The following is a 15,419-nucleotide window of genomic DNA, read 5'->3' as shown; positions in this document are numbered from 1 at the left end:
ACCTTTTTGAAAGAACATGTCTTGTTATATTTTATGACAGATGGAAGTATATACCATATCAGGCAGAATGCTATTCCACTTAAGTATTTTGAAGAACTGGAACATGTTATATTCCTACTTCAAGTGAGTAACAAATTAACAGATAGTGCTGCAGGTTATTTAAAGTCACAAAAATAAAGATAAAAGAAGCTTTATTCTGTAAAGTCTGACAGCACATATTGTCCCAAGCAGGGGCGGAACCAGGAATCTAACATGGGGGACCAAAATAAATAAAAGTAGAAAACATACCGATTTATTTGAGATGTGCACACCTTTCTTTGATCAAATAAAAAGAATCAATGATCTCCTCGGCGGAAATGGTCTCCGCAATCTCCTTTTCAATATACACTATCAAATAATCCCTAAGAAATTCATCTTCCATTCGATTGCGAAGACTTGTTTTCATAATTTTCATAGCAGAAAAAGCTCGTTCAGATGTTGCACTAGATGCTGGAAGAGTCAAGACAAGCCTTAATAGTCTATCAACTAATGGATACATGTCAGCTTTCCCTGTGGTTACCAATCCATGACATAAATCACCAAGAGTAGACAGATTCTTCAAATCTGGATGAACCGGAACATCTAACCCATAATGTTGTAGTTCACACTGTAGATGGATTTTTTCATCTCCCAAAAAATCTTCTGGATAAAACTTTTCAGCTAACTTGTAAATGTTCTCTATGCTGAAAGACATGTAACCATCCCTAGGATTTAGTGATGCACTTAAAATGAGAAGCTCCGTCATTTGTTCACTAAATCTAATGTTTAGCTCCTATAATTGTTGATCTATGGTAGCTGTAAAGATTTCTACTCGGTAATGATGTTCCATTGTCACCATTTGCTTTTGTTTTCCTTGTCGATGAAGAGATTTAAGCACATCAAAGTAGGGAACATTCATATCTGGAATCAAGATAGTATGTCGTTCACAAAATGATCTCACATTTTCTAAGAGACTCTCCCAACCATCACTTCTCAATTTTTGAATCAACATCTTTGTAGTAGAAACCAGATGCATGGCATTTAAAATATCTTAAGACTTTTGTTGTAATGCTCGACAAAGTAGATCAGTAATAGCCATTATCTCCTTAACCACATGTAAAATAAACACGAATTCATAAGACATTAAAATTTTAATAGCACTTAAAGCATCACCTCGTTGAGAAAAAGTTGTCCCTTGAGCAGCAACGTCAATTAAAACTGAGCGAGTATCACCATACATTCTTATCAAACTACATATAGCAGTGAAATATGAACTCCATCTAGTATCTCCGGGATGTTGTAATGTTCCAATTTGATTGAGACCTTTACCTGTTTGAATCTTTTCTATTTCCTTTAAATGTTCAATTTCAGCAATTTGATTAGCTTGCAACTCATCATGCCGCTTAAAAGAACTAGTAACCGCATTGATAATAAAGACCATATTTTGAAAGAAAGTGTGAATCTGAGGTACTTCTCTTGTTGCAGCCACAAGTGCTAATTGTAATTGATGTACTAGACAATGAATGTAATATGCATAAGGACAATCTTTAAGAAACAAGGCTTGCAGCCCATTCCACTCACCATGCATATTACTGGCACCATCATATCCTTGACCTCTTATATTCTGGACATTAAGATTATGATGAGACAAAATAGCACATATTTCAGTCTTTAAAGTTAAAGAAGTTGTATCTTTAACATGGACTAAATCCAAGAAACGCTCCCTCACAAAGCCGCTTTTATCAACGAACCTAACCACAATAGCCATTTGCTCCCTTTTAGAAATATCTCTAGATTCATCCACAATCAAACAATATTTTGCATCATCAATCTCATCACAAATTAAATCTTACACTTTCCTAGCAAAAACATGTAAAAGTTCTTTTTGAATTTTTGGTGAAGTGTATTTGGCATTTTTGGGGGCTTTATCTAAAATTATTTCTTCTACTTGAGGATTGTAAGAAACCAAAAGTTTTAACATCTCAAGAAAATTACCCTGATTCTTTGAGTTGCAGCTTTCATCATGTCCTCTGAATGCACAAGCTTGGAATGTCAACCATTTGATTGCATCTATCGATGTTTTAAGATGCATTCGATTTCGTTTGATCTCTTCTGCACTTTGTTTCTCCACTATCTTCTCCAAGTGACAAGGCTAATTTTTAAGATTATAATAACATTTAGCCGCAAAATTATGAGCTGAATTAGAACCATCTCTTTTCCCAACATGACATCTAAAAACAAAAAAAATTCCATTGTTTACTTTCCTCCAACTGTTAAACCCCTTGACAGTAAAAGTATTTGAGCCACACCTTCCTAATGGATTTTTAGCAAAAAGAAAACAATAAAAACAGTATGTTGCATCTTTTCCAGGGGAGTACTCTAACCAAGGAAATTTATCAAACCAACTCTTTTGAAATCTACGGGGATGATTTTCTGGACCAGAGAAGGGATACACTTGCACAGGTTGATATGGGCCAAGATCAATGTATGCTCTCCTAATTAAATCATTTTTATTTGGATGATAAGTCTCAATTTGTTTCCGCAAACCAGGATCACGTATTAACGAATTGAAATCAATAATTTCATCAGTGTTCTCAGAATCAATACCTTCATTAACAATCTATGGATTTTGAGGATTTTACTCAGAGTTTCTGTTTATCCCATCAAAAATCAGAGGCTCAACTCCATCTCCAGTGACTTCAATTGAGGCGGCAGAAGGTTCTTCATCTTCACAAGTAGTTGTTTGCATCTTCTTGGGTTGAAAATGGATGTAATCTCTTTTCTCTTACTCATATTTACGGATTAGATGCAAAGGTAGAGTAGATAAAGAGAGATGATATTAGGGATTGTAATTTTGTAACTTGTATGTATAGTGTGTATTGGGGGTTTTGGGACCGGAGCAGAACAACTGAACAAGTATGTTCTGTTTTTAGACTTTAGTTTTAAGCATCTTTTTTTGTGTTTCAAATTGTACTATCTTTATCTTATATTTTTATTTATTAATTATTAAGATTAATGAACAAATTCCATGATTTCCATCTAATCAATATTATTTTGAATGAAATAATTAACAAAATCAATAAAATTTTGTATAATCAATTCTCAATTTCAAATTTTTTTTTTAAATCTAGGGGGACCAAAAAAAAATTTGATAGTAAATTTTAAAATTTTATTTTAAAATTTTGGGGTTATTCCGCAGTTGGCGGGGACCGGGGCTCCCTTCAGTCCCCCCTAGTTCCTCCACTGGTCCCAAGTACAGAGATCACAAAGGTGATATTGTCGATATGAAGCCTAACTCTGCTAAGATTATAACTACTTTTCTGGGTTATAAGGCTGTGGAATTCAATCTAGAGTCTGACAAAATAAATGATCTCAGAGCAGCTATTTTTTAAACTGGTGAAGATACAGATGAATTGATAAATGCTAAAAGGAGGATGGTTAATGAACTTGAATATGCTGAGAGATGTCTTTTGAAGAACTATCTCAGAACAACTCCTGACATCAAAGAGATCATAAATTGAAGCCAAGTCAAAGATCTACAACTGCTTAAATTCTGAAGTGTATACAAACTGAAGCTGTTATCAGACCTTGAGGATTGTAAAGCTACAAGGGCTGTAAGTTGTAGTTATCTAGTCAAATTCTCATGCATTTGTACTTAATGTTTTTGACATCATCAAATATCTGTTGAACTTGTATATTATGCTAATTTACAAGTTGGGGGAGATTGTTAGATATATTTGTGATGTCATGGCTAATATGATTTGTGTTTAAGTTTTCAGATCTTAATTAACAGGATAAATCAGTACTTAACTGGAAATCAGTACTTATACTGAAGTCAGGACTTAAGATATCAGAACTTAAGTTATCAGAACTTAAGTTATCAGGAGATATTTACCTGGAGATAATATCAGGACTTAAGGTGACTTTCAGATAAGGCAGGCGGCTGATTGAAAGGAAAGAAGATCAAGATAAACACAAGAAGAAATATGCATGGAGAAGAATTCTATGAAGAATATAATATTTGGAAGAGAAGATATATGATTGATATATTTTAGGAAGCAGAAATATATTCAATATCAATTAGAACTTATCTTGTAACTGTGTAGTATATAAACACAGACATAGGGTTTACACTACAGGTGTTATCATAATCGAAGTTATTATTCATTGTAACCCTAGCAGCTCTCGTGATAATTTGTTCATCACTGAGAGAGAACAGTTCTTTGTAACTGTTACGACCGGCATTTTATGTAATATTATTTGTGGATTGGGTATAATATTAAAGTCAAATAAAATATATATTCAATGATTGTACGCTAGTGTGAGTGAAAATTTCTGCATTATAAATTTGCTTTGTGTAGTATATGATTTTTCAAAGCAAGAGTTTATTTAATTTATTTATTTTTGATTTATAAGGAATATTCTAAGCTTTGGAAAAATTTTCCTTTAAAAGGTATTTTGTTCACAAATTTTGAAAATGATTTTATAAAGTCTCTAAAAATCCAAGTTATTTTATGATATAAATTTTATAATTTTTGAACTTGTATTTTATTTTATAAAAATAAATCTTGATAAATTTTATTTGTTATAATTAGCAAATTACGTGGCTACCCTTGCATGCAAATACTCTTCCAATTCAACTTAGGGGCAAGGAAGACATTTTCAACCCCACTCACTTTCATTCTACTAACCAAATTACCCCTTTACCCTTGCATGCAAATCTACCGAACTATATTGGAAGGTTACTCTTGTAAAATCTCAAATTCACTCACTTTTGGCCAAATAAAAACCAAACTAACATGATTATTACTCCACATTCACCCCACCATTTCCACACTCCTCCTTTCATCCCCCCTCCTCTCGGTTTTTCCCCCTCCCCTCTCGGCAATTCCCAAAAACCGAGCCCCCATCCCCTTCTTTCTTCATTTCTCACTCAAATAATCATCCTATTATCAAGTAATCCTACTCCCTACATGTTGTTCTTGTATATCTTAAAAGTGTAGAGTAGAAAAACTTATGTGTTGACCTTGCATGGTGGTGTTTTGTTAAAACTCCAAGTGAATAACCTTGATTCTTGTGAATTCAAGGCTTTCACCATGAGTTATAGAAGCAAAGGGTTGAGAATGGCTAGACATGAGTATGCTACACTCATGCAATTGTTGTTTTCACCCTAATCCATTCGGCCATGACTTGATAGGAGCCGAATGGATGGTGTTTTGGTTGTCATGTTCCACTTTGTGTGTTTTTGGTGATGATAACATGAAAATCTTAGTGAAGTCTTGATAAAACTCTTTGCATGCTAAGTGATCATCTAGGTATACCTTATGGTAGGCTTGCATGTCAATTTTATGATAGAACATATGTAGAAAATATGTTATTTTGGTTTGAAAAACCCGAAGGCATGCATGCATGTGGATTTCTCTTAGAATGTTGTAAGATTTTGATCATTTGGAAAGATTTTGTTAGTGAGCCTTAATTTCAGTAGGAATAATGTGTTAATATTGATTTATGCTTCTTGTTGCATGATAATAATTCGTTGTTATCTTTTATAAAAATATATATCTTGTTATTTCAAAAGCATGAAGAATTATGATTTGTGAAGTGTAGTCTCTTTTGTTTTGTCATAATTGTACCTTAGGTAAGGATGATCTCACCAAGGTTATTTTGATAAAAAGGGAGTTAGTTCAGTAGAATACCATGTATAAGTCTTGGTTTAAGTATTTAGTTGTTGATAGTTGGGTTTGTCAAGTCAAAACCTTGGAAAATGAGAGTTATAGTTTCTGCAGAAAAATCAGTACAGCACCCTGAGGTTTAGAGTGAGTTTTGACCATGTCATTGGTGTGCAATTTGAGGCCCAAGCTACCAGAAGTTAGTATTGGGAGTATATAATAGGTTTTAGGAGTTGGTTGGAGGTTTGCATGTCATTTGGTTAGGTGCACAAGTAGAATCACAAAATCTGTCCAGCAGGGGACAGTTTTGTTGCAACTTAGAAATAGGGAGATTTTCCCATGTCATGGGTAGGCCCTCATTAGGCCCAATTGGGCCTTAGTTAGAGGGTATGTCAGAGAAGTTTTTCCAACCATAGTTCATAGGATATGAGCTAGAACCATGTGTCACAAGTTAATTCAAGTCAGGGCATTTTCTGCCCAGAAAAACAGGGAAACCGTGGACTTTTAGCTTAGGCCCAAGAAGGCCCAAGCCAGGCCCTTGAGCCACATCAAGTTTGTGAGATGCCCTTAGGTCAGGAGAGTCTTGTGTAAAAGTTTTGAAGAAAAACTTGTAGATTAAGAGTGTCTAATGTACTCAAGAAACCATAGTTGTCATTCTGAAATTTACACCAGTGAGCACTATCACTTATCACATAGTTTTAGAATACTTAGAAGTGAGTATTAGGTCGACCACCATAGTTGTAAGATAGTATAAGGTCAGTAGAGCAAAAGGCACAAGTGAGGGTCAATAGGTTTTGGATAATTTAGGAAAGGCACATCGAGTTAGGAAGCCGAAATTAGAAGACCTTGTCTAGTTTAGCGACCAAGAAACTTAAGTTGTGAGTCGAGATCATCCAAGCCTAGTGTTGCATTATGGTATATATGGTGTTATTTGGTGTTAATATATGATATGTGAATATGTGGCTATGTGTGTGCAATTATAATTTAAAAGTGAATATAAATTAAGTGCATATAGGCCTAAGTGCCATCCGTGTTTAATTTCGAGTTGTAAATAGGTTAGGTTGGTGAGAATATATTATAATGAGGATTATTATTATTTATGTAGGATCTCGAGACGAGGGAAAACTTGCCATAAAAGTCGAGTGAAGCTCCAGTTGTTGCTCCTACCAGTCAGACCAGACCAGCATATCTCAAGGCAAGTGATTCAACTTGACCTTCGTATTTACTACAAATAGTTCTTATATATTGATGCAATTATCCTGAGTCATTTGATATATTTAAATCAAGTGTATCTTTTGTTTATCTTTGAGTTACATAGAGATGCCATGAACCCTCGAGTACATATTGCAAGTAGTTCAAAAGTCTTTCATTATAGTTTAATGCCATGATAAAATGAAGAATTGATATATTGCTTGATGGATCCTCTTGATTAACATGTTGATGTTTCCTAAGTATTAATATCTCATCCTGATACTTGAACCCCTATAGAACCTTACTTTGAATTTTGATAGTCAGATACTTACCAGCTTGATTCCTCATTGATTGATACCCTCTTTCTTATCCTAAAGCTTGACAATTCTGATATGTCCTGAGTTAAAGATCATTCTTCATACCTTAACACCCTTAGTATTCATGAAGCTTACCTTCTTGATGATCTAGCACTTGAACCTTGATGAGAAACCATTGCTTTGATCCCAAATTGGCATTACCCTTCATATTATCCATTAGCCTCACTAAATCCTCTTGTCCAATCTTTGATATATGAAAACCATTCAATTACTTGAATAGAGAATAGTTTTGTGAATCATGGCTCTGATATTCAGTACCTTGTTTCCCGTGTTTTGAGTTGATCTATAATCCCTTGATAAAAATGTTTACAGTCAAAAGAGATTTTGTCATCAATCGGCATCAGTTTTTAAAATGATTAAAATGTGGGTTTTTAGTCCCAAAGGGGGATAAATGTTTTCTTGAATAGTGGATCTGGACTGAGACGCGAGTCCTTTCCACACTTATATTAGGCTTAAAAGTTGCCTAGGGATTCCCAATAATGTTTTAGAACCCAGCGAGGTTCGGGATTACTTTGCGGCTGATCACCGGCTGTAATCCGTAGCGTCATAAAATGATTTTGATTAAGACATGATTTTAAAATTGTTTTGATGCAAGCAAAATGATGCCATCTCACTTAGTTTTTATCTCTCGTTACCTTTGGTTATGTCTTTCCATTATCATTCTTAAAAGTATATCTCAATTTATGTTTTGTGTCGTACTGTTAGCACTTGTTGAGCATTTGGCTCACTTCTTGCTTTACCCTTATATTGCAGCTAGCAGCTATGGTTAGATTCAAGCAGACTGCCCGTAAGACCTGTGATGCTGATGCTTATGTTCGAGCTTAGGTAGAATAAGTATTAATAGTTGTGTGAGGACTCGGTATTTGTATTCAGATGTAATAGTTGGTAGTGTTGGGCTGTTCCAAACCCTAAACTGTAAGATCTTGGAGTTGGTTGTGTATTCTTCATTTAAAATATTGTAATAACTATATCTATTTTGCTATTTAAGTTGGGGGTGTGACAGTAACAGAGTTTATTGTGTTGAATAAAATTTGTATTCTGTTACTTGAGTTCTTATATTCGATTTGATTGTAGTAAACACTGTATTCAACCCCCTTCTACAGTGTGTGTGACCTAACAATGGAAACTAGGTTCACTCGCATTGTCGATGAATTATCTCAACTCGAAAAGAGTTATACACAAAATAAAAACAACCGAAGAGTTCTTAAATCATTACCTCCAAGTTGGAAGGTTAAAGTAACCACAATCAAAGAGATGCACAATCTCAATGATTACAAAATAGATAATCTATTTGGAAATTTTCGTGCATACAAAGAAGATAATTTACAAGAAAAAGTCATTCCAAAAGTGGAAGACAAAAAGAAAAATATGGCTTTAAAATCTATACTAATAGATGAAGAAGAAAACGACGATGAATTAAATGAGGAAATCCAAAATCTCGATGAAAGCGAAATTGCTTTACTTATGAGACAACTACGTCGTGTGCTTCAAAGCAAAGCTCAAAGATACGAAAAAAGTTTCCTTAAATCAAATAATCAACAAAGAGTTTTTAACTCTAATGGAAGGCCAAATTACTCTCAAAATTAAACTCCTAACTATAAGAGTAATTTTCCGTCAATGAGCTATAATAAAGGCAAAGGTATGAAAAATACTAATGTCTATAATAATAACACTCCTACTTACACTCCTCCCAAACAAAAAGAACAAAATACGGAGGAAATACAAGATGTGTGTTACGAATGTAAACAACCCGGTCACTTTAAACGAGAATGTCCTAAACTTATAAAAGGACGATCTCTCGTGGCCGAGAACGGGTAGGATTTAAGTGAAGATGAAGAAGTTCCGGAAGCTAGTGAAGAAATTATGAATCTATGCTTAATGGTTATCGGGGATGCATCTACTTTAAAGAAAATATCCACTTCAAATCAAGAGGTTTGCCTTACTGCTAAGCAAGACTTGTGGTACCTTGATAGTGGATGTTCGAGACATATGACCGGTAATAAGTCACTCTTGAACAACATTAAAAAGGTCACTGTTGGAAGTGTTACGTTCGGAGATAGCAGTAAAGGTATCATTATTGGCATCGGTGACATCAGGAACGAGCACTTCAAGATATCCGACGTACAACTAGTCACGGGACTAAAGTACAAGCTTCTCTCGATAAGTCCACTTTGTGATAATGGAAATAAGGTAATTTTCTATCCTACTCATTGTTCTATTCTTAACAAAGATGGAAAATTAGTCCTTACGTGTCCTCGAGACAAAAATGTTTATGCATGTGATATGAGTAAGCATGTTAATATATGCCTAATCACTACAATAGATGACCCTTGGTTGTGGCATCGAAGATTAGGACACGCAAACATGAAGTTGATTAAAAATATATCAACTAAAGAACATGTACGAGGAATACCAAAATTAAATTATAAAAAGGATCACATATGTGAAGCTTGTGAAATTGGCAAACAAATATGATCCTCTCACAAAGCAAAATTTATGGTATCTACCTCACGACCTCTCGAGCTTTTATACATGGATCTTATCGGTCTAGTCCCTGTACAAAGTCTCGGAGGATGTTCATATACTTTGGTAGTTGTTGATGACTATTCACGATTTATATAGACAGAATTCCTCAAGTCCAAAAGTGATGCTTTTGAATCTTTTTCTTCTATATGCAAAAGAATTCAAAACCAACAAAATAATACCATAGTCTATATAAGAACTGATCATGGTAATTCAAACTTTACAAGTTTTTGTGAAACTAATGGTATCACTCATAACTTTTCTGCTCCTTATACTACTCAATCTAACGGAGTAGTTGAAAGGAAGAACAGAACATTACAAGAAATGGAAAATACAATGATAAATGAATATCGCCGTCCTAAATATTTTTGGGTCGAGACAATGTCCACTGCATGCCATATACTAAATAGAGTCTTATTAAGACTTATAATACAAAAGACTCCATATGAGCTTTATTTTGGTAAAACTCCTAAAGTTAATTACTTTAGAGTATTTGGAAGTAAATGCTATATATTAAACTCCAAAGATTACCTTAAAAAATTTGATCCAAAATTAAATGAAGTTATATTCCTTGGATATTCAAAAATAGCAAAGCTTATAGAGTATTTAATTTAAATTATCTAGTGGTGGAAGAATCAATGAACATAACTTTTGATGAATCAAAACCATCACCTAAATACAAAGATCTTGTAGACAAAGAAGATGTCACACAAGACAATATTGAGAATATTATTCGACAATTCGAAAATGTAGATTTTGGCTCATCATCCCCAACAAATCCATTAGAATTGTTAGAAACAGATATTGAACTACCTAAAGATGTTCCAAATATTAGAAGTCATCCTTTGGACAATGTTCTAGGAGACTTAAGTAAAGGAGTTCAAATGCGGTCACAAGTTCAAAATACGAGTATGATTGATTTTAGTAAAAATCATGTGCTGCACTCTAAATCTAAACACATAGATGTGAGACATCATTTTTTATGTGATCATGTCAATAAAGGCGATATAAAAATGACTCATATTGAAACTGAGTATAACATCGCTGACATCTTTACAAAACCGTTAAATTCTGACAGGTTCACTAAACTCCGTTTGGATTTAGGAATGTTGGAATATTTAAAATAAATAATATGTTCTCTAAATATATTATTTATATTGTGGGTAAACATTTATATATATATATATATATGTCTATTTTAAAATAAAAAAAATTCTTTTCTACTATCTGTTAATTCTCTCAGTAATTCAGATTTATCAATATCTTTTATTGATCGGATTTTGAGAAATTAAATGGACTAAGTGCATTGAAAAGAAATTTATTTTAAAATAAATTAAATATTATTACTCATTAAAATATCAAAAGTGTACTCTAAATATATATACATATATATATAGTAATTCAAAAATTGTGTTTAATTATTTTCTAAAAACAAAAATCATTTTCTACTTTATTTATTAATAAACCCAGCCCATATTACAATTAAATCTATATCCCTTTAAAAATTTTCGGGCCCCAAAAATTTTATCTAGCCCCTTTATAAACCCAGCCCATTCTAAAACCCTAAAATCTGAGCCATTGAATATAAATCAGATCTAATCCTGGTCGTTTATAATCATAAATATACATACACCCATTTAAGGTTTACACTATTTATACAGTCTCTCCTGTCGCCTCATTCTCTCTCATTTTTTTCTGAAGAACCCTAGTTGTCGCTTTCATTTTTCCGATGAGTTCATCGACTTCTTTCACTTAAAACACCATAAAACCTCGATTTTCAGATACTATACATATATTATTAAGCGATTTAATCACAAATCGATTAAATCGAAGTTTAGGGTTGGGTAAATCAAAGAGAATTCGATTAAAACACTCGAGTTCAAATCAATTGAACTAGGGTTTTGAATCGGAATATGTATACACACACTTTTATATATATATGCACTTGTATTTGACTGAAATCGGTGAATTTCTAAAACCCTAACTCGATGTTGTGAGCAATTTTTGCAGGATAAACGAAGAAGAAGTACATATGAATGGTAGATCGAGGAGAAAATGATTGATTGATGAAGGAATCGGCTCGACTCTGTTGAGTTAACTCGGACGAGTTACCGAGTTAACTCACTGAATCACTCAACTCGGGATCAGACGAGTTGAGCCATGTGAGTATATATGAATATTTCAAAGCCATGAACTCAGGTATGTTGTCTAATTCGAAGCTGTTTATTGTGAAAATATGTGGATTACTCGAAATAAACTGTGTTGATTATTGAACTTTGAATTGATTGGCTGTTTGAGTTCTGATTCAATGTTTTAGTTAAATGAAACAAAGTTACTTGTGGTTTAAATGATGGTAATCCCTGTGCATGAACTGATTTAATGTTTATCCTAGTTATCAACTGTGTATTGAGGAAATCATTTTCATTCATTTGATTAAATTTGATTTTGATGGATTATTTGAAATTATCGGTGGTTTATTGACAGAGTTATCTTGATTTAAAATGCTAAACTCGATTGTTGTTGGATTATTTGAAGTTATCAAGTGGTATATAGATAGACTCATCTTGATTTAAATGTAGAATTCAATTTATTTTGGATAAAGTGAGTTATCAGCAGTGTATTGATTATATTTATCCTGATTTAACTCTATTTCGTTGAATTATTTATATCAATTTAAAGGATTATTTGAACTTAATTAAGTGATGAATCAGTGTTTTTTTGTTAGGAATCAGCTGCTGTTAATTCTGGTGTATGAAAATATTAATAAATTAAGTTACTAAACCAATTGAAATGATGTGTTATGCACTGGTATTGAGAAATGTGACTTAGCTTGTTATATGCTTATTTATGATCTCAGAATGATTGTTTGAGTTAACTGATCCGTATAGTAATTCACTAAGAATTTCAAGTCTATTTCCTTACTATAAATGAATGGACTGAATGGAATTAACATGAACAACTCTTAATCATTTAAAAGATATATGACTAGTCTTGTTCACTTAAAAATGTGAAAATGAAAATGTGCATCAGGATACTAAGATTGTTTGATGATTAATTAAATGATTGTTAACATTTGTGAAATAATAATACTTATGGTATGAACTTTAAACAAATCAGTGACTGTCTATCTTAAATGCTAATCTGAAATGAGATGATTTTGAGAGTCCTCTGTGATGTGTTATGTATTTGAACTATTGCTTCTTGATTCTGTAAATTACAACAGTTTATGCTTTATCTTGATGAAATACAGTGAGAAGTATATTAATATGAAAGTTAAACTTAAGTGATTGGTTGTTTTCAATAAATCAAATATGAATAACACAATGGAATGATAATTAACTTAATGTGCAGTACTAAAAGTTTTTCTGTGTGTTATGAGTTTTGTTTCTGAGCATACTTGTTTGCTGATATATAAGAAGAAACTATTGCATGTCTCATATAGCTTAATCTCACTCACATACAATGTCCTGACATTAAGACCTGTCTGGGATTCCTCTTGAGAAGCCCAGTATCTGGATCACTGATGAAACGGCCACTGTAGAAATTAGGGGCATCTCTGCATTTTAACAAATATATTTATGCTAAATGTATGTGCCAAATTATCTATTTGGTAAGCTGCTGGTATCTTATATCTTTGTGTTTAGAAGTTACATTGTTATTTGGTTGCTGGGGGTCATATGAGTGGAAATTAAATGGTCTAAAAGAATCCAAAATCAGTCACATCAATCATGAACAATTGAGTTTTGGTCATTTAATTCACAATTTTACAAAGTGACTGCACCTATTTAATGAACCTCTGTCCCTTTGTATAATATCTATTCTTTTTAGCACTCATTTTTATAAAAGGAATATATTAATGAACACTCATAGATCTTTAATGCATGCTTCATTAAATGCATTTGCACAGCCCCGGGAGTTCTATTTATTGAACTCTTTGCACAGACCTTGCATACATAAGCACTACATATCCTCTTGCATAAATGCCTTCATATAAAAATAACTAAAAATAAAATGTAGTCAGTAGAAGTCAACATAATCTTTAAATAAAATTGGAAGTGAGTGTCTAAGTAAGACAATATATGTGCTTATTACTTGAGTGGCTTGTTGACAAACTAACATGAGGTCATCCATATATGTTTTACATTTAAAATTTGTACTATACATTTGCATGTCATGCATACACATACATATGCTTATTCTTTATTTTAATTCACTATGCTAGCACATGAGTTCTTTGAACTCTTTATAAGACCACTGCTATGCATGCATTATATCACACACATACATAAACACAAACTGCACTTCATTTCTTCTTTGTGCATTCATTTTCTTCTTGCATGGACTCTAGACACTCTCACTTTCACCTTAGAGAACACCTATGCTTCTCCCTCTCATTGATACCATTGATGGGAGTTCGTTAACCAACTCTCTTCATCAGTCACATGAATCACTCTTCCCAAACTATAATCATCACTATCCTCACCATAAAAAGCAAAAATACAACAACATCACACACAAAGCATCTTTATACCATAGAACTCATGAATACACATAAAGAGTTAGGAACCCTAACTTAAACCAAGTGATAAATGCCACTCCTCTAAACCTTGCACCACCATCACTAACACCACCCACGCCTACATTGGTCAAACTGACCAATTTTGGTAAACTCAACAGAATGTTGAAAAACATTCAAACTGGAATGATGATTCAAGTTGAGCAAATGGGTGAACTCTTTAAGATAATCATGGCTGCTAAATGGGACAACTTTGTGTTCTATAGAGGTAGAAACTATCATGTGCATCTCATAAGTGAATTCTATGTGAACATGAAAGTCTGTCAAAGGGAAGATGGTGTTTATTATGTTGAGTCTTATGTGCAAGGGATTAATTTGAAAGTTGATAGTAACTCTATCCATAAGGCCACGAGGTTAAGAAGTCATACTTTGTAAAAACCATGCATCAATATTTTTGATAAGTTTGTCTTTAATCAAAAGGAGTTTGAGTTGTATGTTGGTCTCTTCTGTGATGATGATGTGCCTTTGGGTCTCTGTGAGTCTAACTGGGGTATACACTTTAAACACTTCACACACACATATCAAAAACTAGTTGTCATACTTAGGGAAAACATTCTCCCTAAACCAAAACAAGATAGAGTTTTTGATTTTGTTGATCTTAAGGTAATGTTTCAACTAGTAACTAATAAGGTTGAGTTTAACTTAAGTTATGTAATAATTTTAAACATGATAAATGGGTTTTATGAATAATACATGCCATATGCCTTGCTTATGACCTCTCTGTTTGAAATTAATCAAGTTAAACTAATCAAAACCTTTGCTAAACAAATTGAATATTTTAATGCTGAAATCCTTTACCATGATAAGGTCCCCTTGAGTGTGTGTAAACCCCAGCCTGTGAATCTGATTAAAATGCCTAAAATAGTTAATCTTGAGAAAACCAATAATGAGATTAAAGTGCTAAAAATTGAAATAAACAGTCTTAAATTAATCAATCTTAAGTTGGTCAATAGGATTAATTACTTAGAAGAAAAGATTCTTAGGAAAGAGGCCTTACTTGAGGATTCTGAAGCAACCTCAAGAAGGCATGTGAGTGAGGAGGCAATTGAGCCTATGAGAGTTGGT

At 33.1% G+C, this 15,419-nt stretch overlaps 1 pseudogene; it reads right to left on the bottom strand.

Annotated features, from left to right (window-relative positions):
- Window positions 1-292: 292 nt before the first annotated feature.
- The window catches only part of LOC141691332 (uncharacterized), a 34,860-nt pseudogene continuing 19,733 nt past the window's right edge, over window positions 293-15,419 (bottom strand).

The sequence above is a fragment of the Apium graveolens genome, chromosome 10, assembly GCF_009905375.1.
Source record: "Apium graveolens cultivar Ventura chromosome 10, ASM990537v1, whole genome shotgun sequence".
NCBI lineage: Eukaryota > Viridiplantae > Streptophyta > Magnoliopsida > Apiales > Apiaceae > Apium > Apium graveolens.
This window is presented reverse-complemented; position numbering and strand designations above follow the sequence as displayed.